The sequence below is a fragment of the Phacochoerus africanus genome, chromosome 5 (assembly GCF_016906955.1).
Source record: "Phacochoerus africanus isolate WHEZ1 chromosome 5, ROS_Pafr_v1, whole genome shotgun sequence".
NCBI classification, from domain to species: Eukaryota; Metazoa; Chordata; class Mammalia; order Artiodactyla; family Suidae; genus Phacochoerus; species Phacochoerus africanus.
Window position 1 is genome coordinate 119,861,338 of NC_062548.1, and position 17,907 is coordinate 119,879,244.

The 17,907-nt window shown below is 45.4% G+C and overlaps 1 long non-coding RNA gene across 1 annotated transcript in view; it reads left to right on the plus strand.

Annotated features, from left to right (window-relative positions):
• The window catches only part of LOC125128304 (uncharacterized), a 194,907-nt gene extending 190,687 nt beyond the window's left edge, over positions 1–4,220 (plus strand). Inside the window, exon 4 of the long non-coding RNA XR_007135199.1 lies at positions 4,019–4,220. This is a non-coding gene — a long non-coding RNA (uncharacterized LOC125128304). The remainder of the gene's footprint in view (positions 1–4,018) is intronic.
• Positions 4,221–17,907: the final 13,687 nt, after the last annotated feature.

Here is a 17,907-nt window from a genome sequence, read left to right on the forward strand (position 1 = left end):
GTAGTTTTAAAGGCCTGTGTTGGGTGTTTCCTGCTGACAGTGTCAACCATGACCAGCAACCCTTGATGCTGTGGCAACCCAGAGTCTGTTCCATCTCACATTTGTTGTTTCTTGGGGTACCTCTTGCACAAGGCCCTTTCAACTGTGTCAACATACCACATATCAAATATTTCCTCATGATTCTGGCCATAATCTAATGTGGGCTAGGAGGACCGCCAGCCAGGGGGTCCAGGGCCAATGAGTTCCATCAGGTTTCACAGGCACTTTTAGGTGCTTCATGTGGCGCTGGCCCACAGCAGGTGACCATCCAAACATCTCTCATCAGCATTTATTATGGAGAAAGAGTTGCAAGTAGACAGGACAGCGTGAACTAACTCCATCCCAGAGCTTCCGAGGTAGGTGGGGGGAGCAGCACTGATCTGGGCAGTGACTCCAGACAGACAGTGACTCGGCCCACAAATCAGGTCCAACCTTTAACCTTCAATCAGGAGGGCTGAATCCTACATAAAGCCTACTGCTGAGGTGTGTGGCTTTTGGTAAGTAGGTTTACTACTCAATACCTCACCCTCTTCATCTGTGTCTGATGGACTTGAATTAGATGCCCCTGCAGATAATGGGCAATGCACATTCATCCACCTGTTCTCCCCAGCAGGGAATTGAGTGGGAATGTTGTGTGTTGCCTGACTAAGCAGTGTGACTTTCATGACTGTATATAACCTCTGTAAGTGGGGCTGTTCGGACTTAGGTACAATACAATTCAGGTGCGTGATGGGGGTGGGGTTGTGGCAATGGCGATATATGTGAAGTATGGTGATGAGGGAGTGGGTGTATAGTAAGGGAGGTTGGAGGTATGGTGATAAGGAGGCGGGGTTATGGTTTTGAGGGGGTTATTGGGTATGAGGGGCAGGGCATGGTGATGGGGCAACCATGAGTAAGGGTGGGGCTAGCCATGCTGAGGGGTGGGGCTCTGGTGATGAGGGAGGTGGAGATATGTTGATGATGGGGTGGAGCCATGGTGAGGAGGGGTGGGGCATGGTGAGGAGAGGGTGGGGCATGGCGATGAGGGGGGAGCTGTGAATAAGTGTGAGGCCAGAATGCTGATGGGTGGGGCTCTGGTGATGAGGGGGTGGGGGTATGGTGATGAGGGTTTGGTGTATGGTGATGAGGGGGCAGCATATGGCCATGAGGGGGAGTAGTGGTGGTGAGAGGTTGGATATATGGTGATGAGGGGGCTTGGCAATGGCAATATTGGTGAGGTATGATAATAAGGAGGCAGAGGTATGGTGTTGAGGGGGTGGGTTTATGGTATGGGAGGTTGGAAGCTGGTGATAAAGGGGCAGGGTTATGGTTATGAAAGGAGGGGTTATGGTGATGGGGGGGTGGAACCTGCCATGGGGAAGAAGGGGTGGAGCCAGCCCGGGGGAAGAAAAGGCAGATGTATGGTGATGAGGGTATGTAACTATGGGGGGGGGGGGGGGGTGGAACCAGGCGTGGGGATAAGGGCTGGGGCCATGCTCTTGGGGGAGATGGACCAAGGAGGAAAAATCAGAGTTGAATCTTATCCCTGCTCCTAAACCTGAAATTCTGGAACTAGGCCCTCAGATTTTAGTAGCAATCTGACTGAAAGTGACTATTACTCTTTTTGAACAGAAATCTTATTTGAACAGGAATCTTATAGCTAAAGGTGAAATCTGAAAGCAGACTAAAATGTTCAGTCTTGGAGTTCCCATCGTGGCACAGTGTTTGACGAATCCAACTAGGAACCATGAGGTTGCGGGGTCTGATCTCTGGCCTTGCTCAGTGGGTTAAGGTTCCAGCCTTGCTGTGAGCTGTGGTGTGGGTTGCAGACGTGGCTCAGATACTGAGTTGCTGTGGCTGTGGTGTAGGCCAGTGGCTACAGCTCTGATTAGGCCCCTAGCCTGGGAACCTCCATATGCCATGGGTGTGGCCCTAGAAAAGACAAAAAAAAAATCACATTAAAAAATAAGTAAAAAATAAAAAAAAATGTTCGGCTTTTATTGCCATCAATTCTTAGATTATAACATCCTTTTAAAAGTTGAATTATAGTTCATCTACAGTTATTTCAGGTGTACAAAGGGATTCATTTATAAATATAAATACGTATTTTTCAGTTCCTTTTACCCTAGTTTATTATAAGTTACTGAGCATAGTTCCCTATGCTGTACAGTAAATCTTTGTTTAGTTGTTTATCTGTTTTATGTATATATATATATATATATATACACATATGTATATATGTATTAGTGTGTGTTAATTCCAAATTCCCATTTTATCCCTCCACCCCATTTCCCTTTTCATATCTATAAGTTTGTTTTCTTTGTTAATCTATTTCTGTTTTGTAAATAACTTGTGTGTCTGTATACATATGTATTTAGATTATACATGTAAACCAGGTATGATATTTGTCTTTGGCTTACTTCTCTTAGTATGATAATCTCTAAGTCCATCTATGTTGCTGCAAGTGGCATTATTTCATTCTTTTTTATGGCTGGATAATACTCCATTGTATGTATGTACCACATCCTCTTTATCCATTCATCTGTTGATGGACAATTAGGTAGCTTCCATGTCTTGGCTATTGTAAATAGCTGCCCATGAGCTGCCCACTAGTTCTCTGGCCTCATACTCCAACCCACCCTTCTGCCCCCAGCCATTCCAAACCCCCAGCATTTGACCAGAAAGCGTTTCTTACCCCCACAACTTCCCATATATCATTTCCTCTGCTAGGGTGTTCTTTTAGTCTATTGTTCTTGAAACTAGGTGTTACTGCCTTTTGAAAAGTGTTCTTTAATGTTTTTGGAGAAACTCTGTGCTCCCATAGCTCCTTGGGTAAACTTCTAGAACAGTTGTCAGCTGAATGTACTGTCATCTTCTCTACCCTACTCTTATTACTACACTGCAAGTATTTTTAAAGAGATTATGTGTAATATCATCTTGCATCCTTAGTGTCTGAAGAGAGTAAATGTCTAACTTGTATTGGTTGAAGCAGTCAGCATACAGGCAGACCTTGGAGATACTGAGGGGGTTTGGTTCCAGACCACCACAATAAAGCACATATTGCAACAAAACAAATATTGCAATAAGCTAGTCCTGTGAATCTTTTGTTTCCCAGTGCATGTGGAATTTATGTTTACACTAGACTGTGGTCTATTAAGTATGCACTAGCATTATGTCTAAAAACACTGTGTATGGTCCTGACAAGGGGAGGCAAGGTGGGGGAGGGAAGGGTTGGGGGATGGGGATTATCAGATGCAAACTATTATATATAGGCTGGATAAACAACATGGTCCTACTGTATAGCCCAGGGAACGATATTCAGTATCTTGTGATAAACCATAATGGAAAAGATTATGCAAATGAACATATCTATACGTATAACCGAATCACTTTGCCTTAGAGCACAAATTAACACAATATTGTAAGTCAACTATACTTTCAATAAAATACATTTTTTAAAAACAACATTATTGTCTCCATATGGCTGGATGATTCCTCAACACTGATAAAACTCTGCCATGGTATATCGTTGCCCAACTTGATTGATCACTGAGCATATTTTATATTAATTTTTATCCTACATTATCTGTACCGGGTTTTCTTCTCCACAGTAAACAGGGTTTAGTCTTCACTAGATCTTTAAAAGTGCCATTTTCAAGCCCATTTATAATGACTGTCCTTTGCCACACCTGGCCTGTGTCACCTTCATGCTTCCAGTCGACTCTACTGCAGAGAGCTTGTATCAGAATCAAGGGGGGCTGGAGGGCTTGTAGGAATGCAGGATGAAGGGCGCCACCCTCACAGTATAGCGTTGCTAGAGTTGAAGCTGGGCTGAGAATTTACATGGCCTACCAGGCCCCCAGGTGAAACTGATATTGCTGATCTGAGGCCTCACTTTGAGACTCTGGGGCTCTACCAGCCTGCCTCGTGCCTCTTCCTGTTTGCCAGTTTGCACAGCTAGAGCCATTTAACTCACACGTGATGATTCCACCCCCCACAGGAAGGAAGGATCACGGGCCTTTCATTGGTTCTACACGGTGTCAGTTTACGGCAGATTTCACGTGGGTGGCAGAGCTGAGCCTTTGCCATGAGTTCCAGCTCCCAACTCTATCCCTTTCTGGATCCCCTGCTGGACACGTTCTTTCCTCTGGGACTAGCACACTTGGATTTCTCTGGCTCAGTTCCTTCTGGAAGCCGAAGATGAGCAGGTGAGTTCCCTTTCCACTTCTGGGCATTTACCTGGTCCTGGATAGTTGTGACCCAGTGCTCAGTCTGGCATTTTTGGTTTGCCTGCTCAGGTTTCTTCCTGTGTTTGATGTTGAGACTTTGAAGTTTGCCTTTTCTGTGCCAGTGAGTCTAGTGTCCTGGACTCACTAGAAGTTAGGCATTCCCGAGCCTAACTTCAAATACACAGGCTACCTTCTTCTCCTGCTTCTTTTCCAAGCATGGCTTATTAATTCAGCTGAACAATGTTATTGCTATTTCTGTTGACTGTAAGGTGATGTGGGAGGCGGGGCTATGGTGATAAGGGGGTGGAGCCATGGTGATGAGGGAGATGGACTAAGGCTGAAAAGTCAAGAGTTGAGTCTCATCCTTGCTCTTACGTCTCCTGAAATTCTGGATCAAGACCCTCAGAGTGTAGTAGTAACCAGCCTGAAAGTGCCTGTTACTCTTTTGAAAACCATCGGCATTGTTTTGGGGCCTGCCAGACTCTGAGATCCTCAGGGGAGGCAGACACACAATCTCACTGACAACTGCCAGGGGTATCCCAGGAATGCATCTCCAAGTCAGTTTTTTTTTTTTTTTAAAGAATGTAAAACATATTTCCTTGTGAATGGCAGTTCTGTGAAAACTGATTAAGATTCTTGATTGTTCTTCAAAATCTTTTAAAGTGCTAGGAAGTAAGTAAACAGGAATTTGTTAAATTATTTTCGGTTTTTGTTTTGTTTTTTTTTGGTATGTTTGAAATATTTCATATGTAAAAATAAAATAATTCAATTTAATGCATAGTATTCTGACCTCCCTGCGTCCTGGGAAAAGGGTCAATAGAGATGAGGGAGGGGAAGTTAAGGAAGGAAGATAATTCTCTTTCTCTTGCTTTGTTTTGGGCAGAACTTTGAAACAGGGTAGCTGTGTCCTTGGCTTTTTCATGCTTTCCCTTCTGCAACCTCACCTGCCTCTCACTTCATCCAGGGTGACAGTCCCATTCCAGGCAGCCCTTGAACACTGTACTTTCCAAATGTTCTCTGCCTTCAAAATTGGGGTGTGGCTAGAAGTGTTTAGGAAGTGCTTCAATTATCTATTGATGCTCAATAAATTGTCTTGAAATGAAACTATTTTATTTGGTCACACCCTGTGGGTCAGGAAGTGGGATAGGGCATATGGGGATAGATGGTTGACAGTCTGTGTGTGATCCATGATGTCTGGTCAGGAAAAGTTTAACATTTAACATAGTGATTAGGAATGTGGGGATGTGGGATCAGATTGCTGGGGCCCAAATTCTAGTTTTTCCATGTATTAGCTGATGAAATAATGATAATCATAGCCACTAACCTCATATGAGTATTGTCTTCAAGTTGACTTTCAGGTGCATTCTAGTATTTAGTCTAGACTGCCCAACTCTGCTGATAATGGTGGTATTGTTATATTATCATTGCCATTTACACTTAACCTTGAAAACTCAGCCTAGGCATATACAGGCAAGTTCTGGGGTTAGGCTGTTAAGGTCTCACATGGGAAGGATAGGCATTTTGTCCTGTAGACAAAGAGGAATTTCCAACTGGGGAATGACAGGATCAAGCCCCTTCTCCCTCCCTTGTTCCTGCTCCCTCTGCCCTTTCTTCCTCATTTCCTCTTCTCTCCCCACTTTAAAACGATGACAGTATGTTCAAGTTGTGCAAATCAAAGGAATAGATTAGAAACAGGAGAATAAATGTGTTTAGCAGACCCAGGAAATCTCCAGGGGATTGGAATTGATTACCCAGCATGTAATATACAAAACCATCATTTTTCTGCATGTGGTGAACAATGGAAGTGAAGTAACTCCCCACTCCAGTCCCCCTAATCTGGTGGAATTTTCTCAGTAATGTTGTGGAGTCATAGGGGTGAGCATGCACCAACTGGGCCAATTCCCACTGGCCTTTATTTTCTGGAAGGGTTGGCAGCAGAGGAAGACCAGAACCTTTTCCAGTGCACATACCTGTTTTAATTTGGAGAGGATTCTGCCTGTCCTGGGAGATGCTGCGACCTTGGGAAGTTGTGTGGATGAAAAGATACATGCTTTATATCAGAGACTTAAAAAATATATCCTGTTATCTTTCGCCATGTAAGGAAGGACTTCTTTACATGGGATCTGTGTGAACCCCATATGGTCCCATTGTCATCTGGGGTGGTCCTGGTATTGGACTTCACTGGATCCAACAGGGCCAAATTTACTTCAGTAATTGGAAAATCTTGACTGTATGATGGGTGCAGGTTAGAGAATGTTAGGCAGTCATAAGCTTCAGAGTTTGTTTTGTAGTTCCTTTTAGTTTCAGTTGAGATTGGCCATAAGAACTTCACTTTTCATGGGTTCAAGTAACCATGGGGCTGAATTTCACTTACTACTCATCTTTTTTTTCATTCTGAAGGTTGGGATTTATTTGAATAAAGGGACAAGGGTAACATGAGCTGCCAACCTATATGATGTTTTTGCATGTAGTAGAAAAAAGCACTCTTTTATGGCATATGTAGCACATCAAAGTCATGACTTAGGAGCAAGCATGGCTTATATTTTAGCCCCCTAGTTATCTCCTGAAGGGAGAGTCTATGCAGTGCCCAACTCACACGTCCAAATGTGGCAGCCTTGTGTGAAGGGAAAGTATATAATAGGCTGACTTAGTAATTTAGAAGTGTGCCTGAGATTGAGACATCCTTTCTGATTTAGTAGGTTTTGATTAGTGGCTTAGAGTTTCTGATTTAGTAGGTCTGAGGTAGGGCCCAAGAATTTGGATTTCTAGTAGGTTCCTAAGTGACGCCAGTAACCCTGGCCTGGGAGTTACATTTCGAGCACCGCTTCTGTGGGGTGTAATTCCCTGACCCAGATTTCCTCACTTCCAGGTACTAGTTACCTGATTTGCTCATCAAACTCAAATATGCTTCTTTATACAGTAGTGTAGCTTGGTCCCAAATATGTGGCTTCACTGGAACTTTCTGGAAGAGGATTCTTCTAGCTGTTTTCCTAGCACTTACTTCCCTGTACTCTAGGAGGCCATTGATAAATTTGGGTCTGTGGCACCTCAACCAGCTCAGCCATCAGCATCAGAGTAGAGTTGAACCAGTTCTCCTTTTCCAGACCCTTTGTATCCTTCATAATTCTCTCCTGGAGTATTGCTTCTTGGACTCAAATGTCGCGTGCTTGATTTTAGTCTAGAGATTTATTTTTATATAGTCTGGAGAAAACACACTGTGCTATTTTTTTGTTACCTAAGTGCAAAAAACAAAACAAAACTTAGTGTACTAGGAAATTATGCAGAGACAGTTTAATACTTGGACAACTTAAAACACATGTGCGCATGCACAGGGGCTTTCTCAGAGACATCACTGAGTGAATAATAGGCTGCCTGGGCCCTTACAGCAGAGCCAATGAAATTTAGTTTTGCTCGAGTTTGGTTATTGGTGTTATGATGCTCCCTCTGGGCCATCAAGGAGTGAAACTGGGGCGCTCATTTTTGGAGCTGTTGAAGTTTCAAGCTCCTTTGAGGTATTGGCAGTGGGCTTGGCATGCTTTCAGATGTGGATGGCTTTCCCACTAATACCTCGCAGGCCCACGGGACATTTTTTAAAAGTTTGAGCACCAAGTCAACCCATCTCCTTAGTGGCAGTAGTTGCTTTATCTGTGAGAATAACTGTCCTTCTTAGCTTCTCAATTTGTCACCTGTGCAGTGATTTATTACCTTCCAAAGCTGCAGTAATTATATAATGATGCAAAAATAATGACAAGCCATTCTGATAAACTTTATTACCTGTAGCATCTTGTATTCAAACTGCATTCTAGCACACTCTGTAGGATTACCAAGCACCCCTACATGTGTGACAGCCAGCAGGGAGGGCGGCTTCTCAGGTCTGAGAGGAAAAGAGGAAAAGAAACAGGATTCAAGCTTCCTGAACAGAGGCTGGGAAGAATTGGGCTGGGGTGAGTTGATTCCCATTTGGGGCACAGGCCAAATGGACTTATCTCCATTTATATCCCAACAATTCAGTATTCACTTGCCTATTTTAAATTAGGGCTATAGAATTGGCTCTTTAAACAATCTTCAATGAAATATATAGTCAAAAGAATGTATATAAATGATGTGCAGTTGAACTCTTATTTTAACCTTGAACCCGCACCTTTAGAGCCTCTCCTTTTTATCAGATGACAAAGTTTCCTCTGGAGCTGTGTTGCGAGGCACTGTCCAGTGTTCTAGTCTTGAGAGTGAAGGACTCAAGAAGGCTGACTTACAAAGTAACTTTCAGATTTGCTTCTCATTTTGGAAAAATATCTGAACTTAAAATATCTTTCATGGGGAATTGAGAACTGAGATACAAAATCATAATGTGGCTGGTAAGAGAGTTCTTTCAGTAAATGCAGCTTGCCTAATTTGGGTCTGTGGTTGGAGGGTCAGGTCTTCAATTATTTTCCTGAACCAAGGAGTAATGAAGTCCCTATAGCTGACTGTGGAGGCCAGGATAATGGATAGGGGTCCTGTGCTGTCTTCCATCTCCTTCCTGATGACCAGCCAGTGACCTCAGGCAATACTTGTTTCTTTTATGATGGATTCTCCTGGGATTGTACCAGGGGGCTTAGGCCAGGCCTGTGTCCACAGTTGGGGGGAGGTGCTTAAAAATGAGGAAAAGTCATGATTATATCAGAGTACAGATGATTCCAGTACTACCAGTGCCCACATTTCTCATCTTGACAGGCTCTTAGTCGGATCACATTTCCTAGCCTCTTTTACAGTTAGATGGGAACATGTGACCTATTCTGACCAATAGAATGTAGGTATTTCCAGGACCGGCCATAAATCTCCCAAGCGTGGCTCTCCCTTCTCTTTTTCTACCACCTAACACCAGAGAAGGACAATGTAAGACAGAAGAACTGTAGATGGAAGTGCCCTTAGAAGTTGAGTTACTTCTTAAAGGAGAGACTCCTAGGAGTCCAAAGAACTGTAATGTGAAAGAGAAATCTTTTTTTTTTTTGTGTTAAAACATTGAAGTTCCAGGGTCAACTTGTTAGTCTAGCATAATTTACCCTGTTCTGACTTCTTGGCTCTGAGAATCCGTGGATGAGGTTATTCCTATGCCCACAACTATGCCTAGGCCTCCTGAAATCTGGCCCAGGTCTTTCTAGGGTCACATCTGCTAGGGGTTGAATTGGAGTTGTAGCTGCCAGCCTTCACCACAGCCACAGCAACGCTGGGTCCCTAACCCACTGAGAAAGGCCACGGATTTAACCCACATCCTCATGGATACTAGTGGTGTTCATTATGTCCTAGGTCTTTCTGATAGGCCAGGGCTGTGCTTTCTTCTTCTGAGTTCTCAAAATTGGGAAGTATCTCAGCATGAGAATGGTGATTTGAACCCTGGAGAGTCCAGAACTGTAGATGCTGTCAGGGAGATGGTGGTTTCAAGGCAAGGGCTAGGCAGGGCTTCTCAGTCTTGGCACTATTGACAGTGGGGCCGGATGGTTCTTAGTGGTGGGGACAGACTGGACATTGTGAGATGCTTAGCAGCATCCCTGCTAGATACCAATAGTGCTTTCCACCTCCCTACAAATTATGACCATCAAAATATCTCAAGACATTATTAAATGTCCCTGGGGGAAGGGGGGAAATCACCCTTAGTTGAGAACCACTGGTCTAGACAAAGGCAAATCCCCAACTTTAGACCTCAGGAGCATGAGTTTTCCTCTCTGCTTTTCCCTACTTCATATCATGGATTGAAACAGTCTTTGCTTCCTCATGATACATGAGGACCAGAGCTGGCGTTTTTTGCCATTTGAGACTCTCCAGGAGTGGAGCACATCATCTCCACTGGCTTCCTTCCTTCCCTCATATTAGTATCTATAGCTGCAAAACAAATTCCTTCAAAACTTAGTGGCTTAAAGCAACAATAACTTACTATATTGCAGTTTCTGTGGGTCGGGAATTTATGAGTAGCTTTGCTGGGTAGCTCTGGCCGAGGGTCTCACATGTGGTTGCGGTCAAAATGTTGGCGGCAGTCCAGTCCTCTGAAAGCTTGATTGGGGATGGAGAGATTTGTTTCCAAAATGGTCCCTCAGGTGGTTGTGGGCAGGAGACCTCAGTTCCTCACCATGTAGGCTTCTGCAAAGTCTTCCTGGGCATCCTTACAACGTGACAGCTGATAAGAGCAAGTGGTTCAATAGAAAGAGAAAATGAGGACGAAGCCTTGGGATCTTTTATGATCTGAGGTCACACGCCATCACTTCTGCTTTGCTATAGTCACTCAAAGCAAATCACTAAGTTGGGCACCTGTTCCAGAGAAGGAGAATTGGCCTCCACCTCTTGGAGGGAGGAGTGAAAAAGGATGTGTGGACATATTTTGAAACTATCACATCCAGTACCAAGCTTTCTTTGCTTAGCTACACTGGGCTACTCTCCAACCCTTGACACATGAGGTGTATTCTTAGATTTTGAACCCCCCCCACAGTACTTTTGCCCCATCTTCCAGATTTCCAATTCTCACTGGACTGTAGCCTTACCCAGGAGTTACCTTTGGAAAAGATCTGATGAACTCATTCAGGCAGGTTGTAAAATAAAAAACAAAAAAAGGTTTGGAGTTTGACCCTCCCCAGAGATGTTTGCCACTTTGTAGGAATGCCTAAATATTACTAAGCCCATTTCCCAGAGACTCATCACGCTAATGGTAGGATTTCAGACCCTACAGTGGGTGTGGAGGCGATTCTTGAGAAAGGCTGTTTCGTGAGTGATGGGCACTTGAGAGATAACCTCTTTTCCAATCTTAGCCTGGCTCCACCAGTGACCACCTCCCCAGCAGCCCTGGAGCCCAGATCAGGTAGCATAATGATCAAGAGCACACTCTGGAGCCAGGCTACTTGGCTTTGAATCCCAGCTCCTAAACCATGGTGAAGGTGGCTTGCTGACCACCTAGCTTTGCGTTTCCCTCTCACAGTGTAGAATGGTGATTAGAAGTGGCTGTCTAGATAGAGTCAACATTTCTCAGCCTTTACTTGCTGCTTGGTGGGTCCATGTGACTGAGCTTGGGTCCTAGAGTACATGAAAGTGATGTATGTGCCTTCTGAGCATGGCCCATAAACACCTCCCATTTGACTTCCCCATCTGCTGGCTGGACATAGATGCCCAGAACAACACTGGACATTACATGGTGGTGATGGCAGGTATCACCTCTGTTAGTGGGGTCCTGAATGACCATGTGGGGCTGACTGTTCCTCTCACAAATGAGACTCTCCATGAGTAAGATACAAGTTTCTAATATGTAAAGCCTGTAAGATTTCAGGGTTTGTTATTAGCATTACTTAATGAAGATAATCACTTTTTAACTGTCTTAATGTTGGAAAAATCACTTAACCATTCTTGCCTCAGTTTCTTCATCTATAAACTGGGGATAATAAAAGATATTATCTCATAGGGTTGTAACTGGATAAATGAGATCAATCCACATAAAGCGCTTAGAACAGTGTTTGGTCTGTAGAACTTTCTTACTAAGCTTAGCTATTCTTCCTGTTAATTAGATTAAATAATTGCCACCTGCCTGAGTTCTGTTATGAGAGAAGGACTTTTTTGCTTCAAAACAACTTTGCCTTCTGATTTATGGAGACTTGCAGGGATCCAGCTGGGACCCAGCTACAAGGTGAAGCTCTTGTGTAGCCTGGCTTAAGGAAAATTTAAGTGAGCAGTGGGGCAGAGGCTGCATAATTGTTCTCTGTGGTCCTGGCCGTCCACAGACTTGAGAGTTGCTCTGGCTGTGGGCTCAGGAGGCACCCTTACCACGCAAACCTCTGATGGTCAGGCCAGGCCCAACCAAAGCACTGGGTGGTCAAGTGGTCTCAATGGGGCAGAAGCTGAGCAGTGTCCATGGAGACCATGCAGTGGTTTCCCTGGATTCTTCACTTTCCAGCTTGGAGACAGCAAGCTTTTTGTCCTTGCTAAGCTCATTCCTAAAATCAAAAGGAGTGAAGCATCCTGCCTTCCCCTAAACAACCCTCCTTCCTGCTCAGCTCAGCCACCTCCCCACTCACAAGACCATGGGATGGCCATTTTTGTTTTAGCGACTGAGCTGGGGTGGGAGGACTTCCCTCCGATTTTGCATCATGCCCCACTTTTACACACTACCATTTTTCTGCTGGGATGTCAGGCCCTCTGCGGGTATTGGTAGGGGTCCTCATGTCTTACTGAGCTGGGAGTTGCACTTGGGGACATGTTCGCTCCTTCCCCTCCATCTGCACAGGCTGGGTATTTACTGAGGTCAGCAATGGTCAGATGATCAATAAAGCATTTCAGATAAAACTCCATTTTTGCCTCTAGCAAATTCCCAGCATTACTTTGCCTTTGTAAACAACATCTTAAGCAATGCTGATTGTAAATCATCTCTAATGCACCTTTACATCCCTCATGCCACTTGTTCTCCCTAATAGTTTTTTTTTTCTTTTTCTTTTTTTTTTTTTTAATGGGAGAGGCAAGAAGGGCTCTTTGTGTCAGTGACGAAACCAAAGCCCAGAGGATTCAGGTGACTTGCCTGAGGTCTCCATGAGTTGGGTGGTTGCAGATGGAACCCCAGCCTCTCAGCTCTGGCTCAGGGCATTTGTCCCTGCCTGGCCATGGCCTGCAGGGCCTCAGTTAATGCAGGGTTTGCAAGTGTTCCTGACCTGGCTCTGGGCCCCCTGCTTGGCTGATGAGTGCTAACCAGTGGGTGGGCTGTAGGCAGCCACAAGTTCTCCAGCATTGTGAGAGAGCTGAAGGCTTACTTCACCTGCTGTCTGGGCAGGCTGGCAGGTGATTGCATGTTCCTCCGGACCTAATTACTGGAGGAGAAAAGAACATTTCCTGTGAATTCCTTGAACTCCCCTCTAAGCAGCCTGCAGGCAGATGTAAACTGAGGCTGTCCTTACTCCAGGAGGGAAAAATCTGTGTGTGTGTGGATGGTCAGCATGACTTGATGCTGATGTGTGGGTCCAGAACATGGGCTCTGTAGCCTTCTCATCTATCCATAGAGAAGCACCTTCCAACCTATAGTCAGTGCAGTGATGTCAGTACACCTCTAGGGGGGGTGATGGAGTCATGGGCAAGGGAGGCAAGAGGGGATTCCCTAGTCCTCGGCCAAATGGTGTGAAAGTGAACCAAAGGGCACATTGCAAGCTCAGAACTGGCCTGTGGGATACTGGAGGAAGGGCTGAAGCTCCCTTGATATCCTTTTACCTAAGCTTACAGATGTCCTGGGGAGCCAGCATATTCCTGCATCCAGCAAGGCTTTATGTGAGATGCTGGCAGGTGAAGGGATATGTCAAGGGATGGCAAGGGCTGGGACCCACTTTTGTACCTGAAATGGCTCTGTCCCTTTCCCCAAGGTGCCAAGTCCCCTTCTGGGGTAGACAGAGGAAAGTCTTTTAGTGGTGTGTACAGGTGTGGAGCAGGTCTGAAGCCAGCAGAGAAAAGCTATGTGGACCAGCTGCAGGTGAGAGGGCAGGTGTGGAAAGCAGGCAGTAAGCAGCATCTTGTTTACCCTGATCTAGGTTGAGGGTCTGCTCTGAAGTCATGTAGGGCTGCAGTCAGCTTCTGGGATCGCCAGAGCCAACTGTTAAATTTTTAGGAATTTGGTGAATTGATTGATACCTTCCTGATAGTTTCTAATTGTCCATGGTGGGAATATTTACACTGAAAGCTGACAGTGCTCCACCCAGTTGTAAAACATCGGTCAGCATATTACTGCCTAGGGTTCCCTGAAGGTGTGTTTTCTTCCTTCGATGCTGATATCCCTAGATCATGCTGTGACTTACACGTTTCCTCTCAGTGACATCCAGGCAACCTCTTTCCTGCTTTGGTGTAACCTAAGGTTCCCCCTTGTCTCTGCTCTGACAGGTGTGCAGCTGGCTGCCATGGTACACTCTACAGGGTGGGGATCCTATGTCTCCCCAGCAAGGAGAGAGGCTGATGAACCTTCAGGTGATGGCTGTGATTCCTCTTGGTGCTGCTTGTCAGATACTCATGTTGAGCTGCTCTGACCTCCAGTTCTTCTTGTTCTTTCCTCCATCCGGGCCCTGAAGCTGATCACTGCCATCTGCTCCTTCCTCCTCCTTGCTCTCAGGGCGGACCCTCTGCTGGGCCAGCATACACTGCCAAGGAGCCCACTGGGCTGTGTCAGGAACCAGCATTTGTTGCATTTGGGAATCTTCTCTTAACTTTAAGGGCTCAGTGGAGCTAAGAGATGACCCCTAATTTAACACTGTCCTTTTTATCCAGCCTCACCAGCTCCCATTGCTGAGTGCTAACTATATGCCGGGACCTGTGATGCACCCCTGATTATCTCAGGTGCTTTTCACAATGGCCCCACCAAGCAGGCACTGCTGGTAGCTCCACGCCACCAACATGCAAGGGTGGCCAGCTGTGTTTCAGTCACACAGCTAGTAAGTGGCAAGAGAGGGATCCAAAGGCAGGTTGGCTTGATTTCAAAGCACATGCTCATAACAGCTCTATTGCACTGTCCCTCTGTCACGGGCACAGGCAAGGAGATGATGGTCAGGAGTGAGGCACCTGCAGGGTTTGGAAACCTTAGGTAACCAGCAGAGTGGTAGTGTTGGCACAGAGCTCTCAGAGGTTTGTGATGGACATGGAATGGGAAAAATATTTTCTAGATATATTGCTTGCTTTTTTGTTTTAGTTTGCTGGAGATACTGTAACAAAGTACTATAAACTGAGTGGCTGAAATGGCAGGCATTTATTGTCTCACAGTTCTGGAGGCTAGAAGTCCAAGACTGAAGTGTGAGCAGGGTCGGACCCTTCATACAGATGTGAGGGAGAACCTGTTACAGGCTCTGCTTCCAGCCTCTGGGGGTTGCTGGCCATTGCTGGTTTTCCTTGGCTTGTGAAAGCATCACCCAGCTCTCTGTCTTCGTTCTCACATGGCATTCTTCCTGTGTATGTTTGTCAATGTCCAACTTAGTCTTTTTTATAAGGACACCAGTCATGTTGGATTAGGGTCCACCCTAATCACCTCATCTTAACTAATTATAACCCCAATGGCCCTGTTTCCAGATAAGGTATGTTCTACTGAGGAAGGTGCTGGGTGTTAGGGCTTCAACATATGAATTTGGGAGAGGACACAAGTCAACCCATAACAAGTGTGATCATATTAGCTTTCAGACTGAGAAAAACTGTTTCAGAAAAATATTTATTCTTTCTATTTCTTGTTCTAAAACTTTTTCTGCTCTGTAACTTCTGATTGGAATGAAGTAGACATGTGCTTGCTCTTGTGAACTGATTCTTGTCTCCTAAACATCATTTGAAGCAACCTCCTGGGTCATCTGGATACATCTTCCTTGGCTCCCTAACAGCTTCTCCAGGACCCATCCCTTGGATGGGGTGAAACCACAGACAGGGCTAGTGCTTCTCCTTCCCCAGTGACCTGAGCTGTTTCCCTCTTAGACTCCAGAGTTTGCTCCTCTAATGGGTTTTATTTGGATTTGAATGTTCTGAATATTCCGTGCACTGCAGGTGGAACACCCAGCACAGATGGAATGCTTTGACTAGTTCTAGCCAAACTAGCGATGATATTGCTGGAGCTGTTAGAAGCTTCACCCTAAGTAGTCCCCCCACCAATCCCTCACCCCTTGGAATAAATGCTCTTCTCAGACTTAGGTGGGATGTGGCTGCTGAGAGAAAGGAAGACACGCTTTGTTTGAGAAGTGATACAGTCCATCCCCAGCATGGACAGGCTACAGGGGAAGTGAGGGATGGGGGGAGATATGGGGAAGAAATGGGGGAATTGCCCTCCGTGCTGCTCCCCTTGAGCGTGTTCTACCAGGGTCCTCTCTCAGGAGCACACCGTTTAGGTCCTGGAGGATCCTCTGGAGTCCCCCCAACCCAGCAGCAGTGCTATTCTTTAGAACATGGGCTGAAAGTCTTAGGGGCCATATGGTGATCTCCCAAACTCAATCGGAGACCCAAATATTTCTCCTGAGCTCATAGACTGGACATTTCCGTTTAGTCTCATCATTTATTCACTCATTTCTTCATTACACCGAGGACAAGATTGGCTAAAAGGGGGTAGAGTGCGGGAAGGGAGCCTGCTCTGGACATATGAGACAAAAGGCCAAAAGGTCAGCAGTGATGGAGACTGTGGCCTGTGCCTAAAATGAAAGAAGGTGGATCTGTCTGGAGGGGAGGGTGAAAGGAAGTGAGTGCAAGAGATCAAGTGAGAAAGAGTTGTCACTCAGGTCAGGAAAGTTCACATTTAGAAGACTGGATTATCCCGAGGGCACTGAATGGTCTTAAGTATGAAAGTGCAAATAAAAACTAATAAACAGAAACCTCAATTAAAAGAGTGTGGCGGCCTAAAGGGGGCACTCTCATGCCCTGTGAGGATGGCACAGCCTAGCAGAAAGAAGAAAGCCTTCCTCTTTTTACCTGGCAAAGGCTCAGCCAATAAGAGACTGTCTCAAGGCAGCCAATGAAAAGCCACTATACTTCAAACTCTCAATTCCTTCCATGGATTCTTTGTTTACTGCAGGCCTCCCAACTTCAAAGAGTTCTCTCCTTGTTGCATGAGACTTGCACATGCTCGCCATGGTTGCAGACAGACTTCAAATTGCAATTCCTTGCTGTCATGAGTAAACCCCTTTTTGCTGGAGAAATAACTGGAAGCCTGTTTGTTTAAGGTCAACAAGAGTGACATGAAAGATTACTCTGGAAGTATGTGCAGAATGATTTGGATAGAGGTGAGATTAGAGTCAAAAGACAATTTAAGGGGCTATTACAATAATGCAAATATTCACTCACTCAGGAGTTCTTAAGTGTCCTTTCTGGATTTGTGGAGAGTAGAGGGAGTGAGTGAGGGGTATGGTGCCTTCATAACTCCTGCTTATGGCCAGTGGAGGCTGCTCTCTCTTCCTTTCACTGGGATAAAGCAGCTATGGGGCTCACATGCTCCAGGCTAAACCCTGTGCTTTTTTTTCTCATTCTGAAAAAATGCTGGGAGAGCAGGAGGCTGTCAACTGTGTTTCCTGCTTCACAAGGAGAGCTTTGTTTGAAGAAGTTTCAGAGTGCAAAAGTCAGACTGAATACAATGGAGACACAAAATGAAATTGCTCTTTACAAGAAATACAGGTGCAATAAAATGGAGATACACTTGTTTTAACACTGCAAATGTCCTGAGGATTTCTAAAGGCTACTGAATAGGTTAAGCAGAAGTACAGTTAGGAGAGGAAAGGGGGAAGGCTGGTCAGAGAGGTTGGTAGGAAGGAGGGTGTGTGTGGCTATGTGGGAAGCATGCACCTGCGTGGGAGGCATGGATTGGATAGACTTATGGAAGTGCTTAAAGCACCAATTCAACACCCAAGATGGGACGGAGGCTACATTGCAGTGAGGACCTTGGCCAGTTACCTCACCCTATCAGCAATTCTGTCCTCTCTACCCCTTTGTATGGCATTGCCTCCATATGGAGAGTGGGAGAATGTGAGCCTCTCCACCTGTGACCAGTGGGTTCGCAGACGCTCCATATCCCTCTGAATCATGCCCTCTGGGGTAGGGGGAGAAGGTAGAACACTGTATACTACGTCTGCAAAAGGGGAGAATCACTCCCTGAAACAAGACTGGTCTAGGTTTCTTTCTGTGAGTTAGTACTTGGTACTTTATACCAAGAGTCAGTCATCAGCCA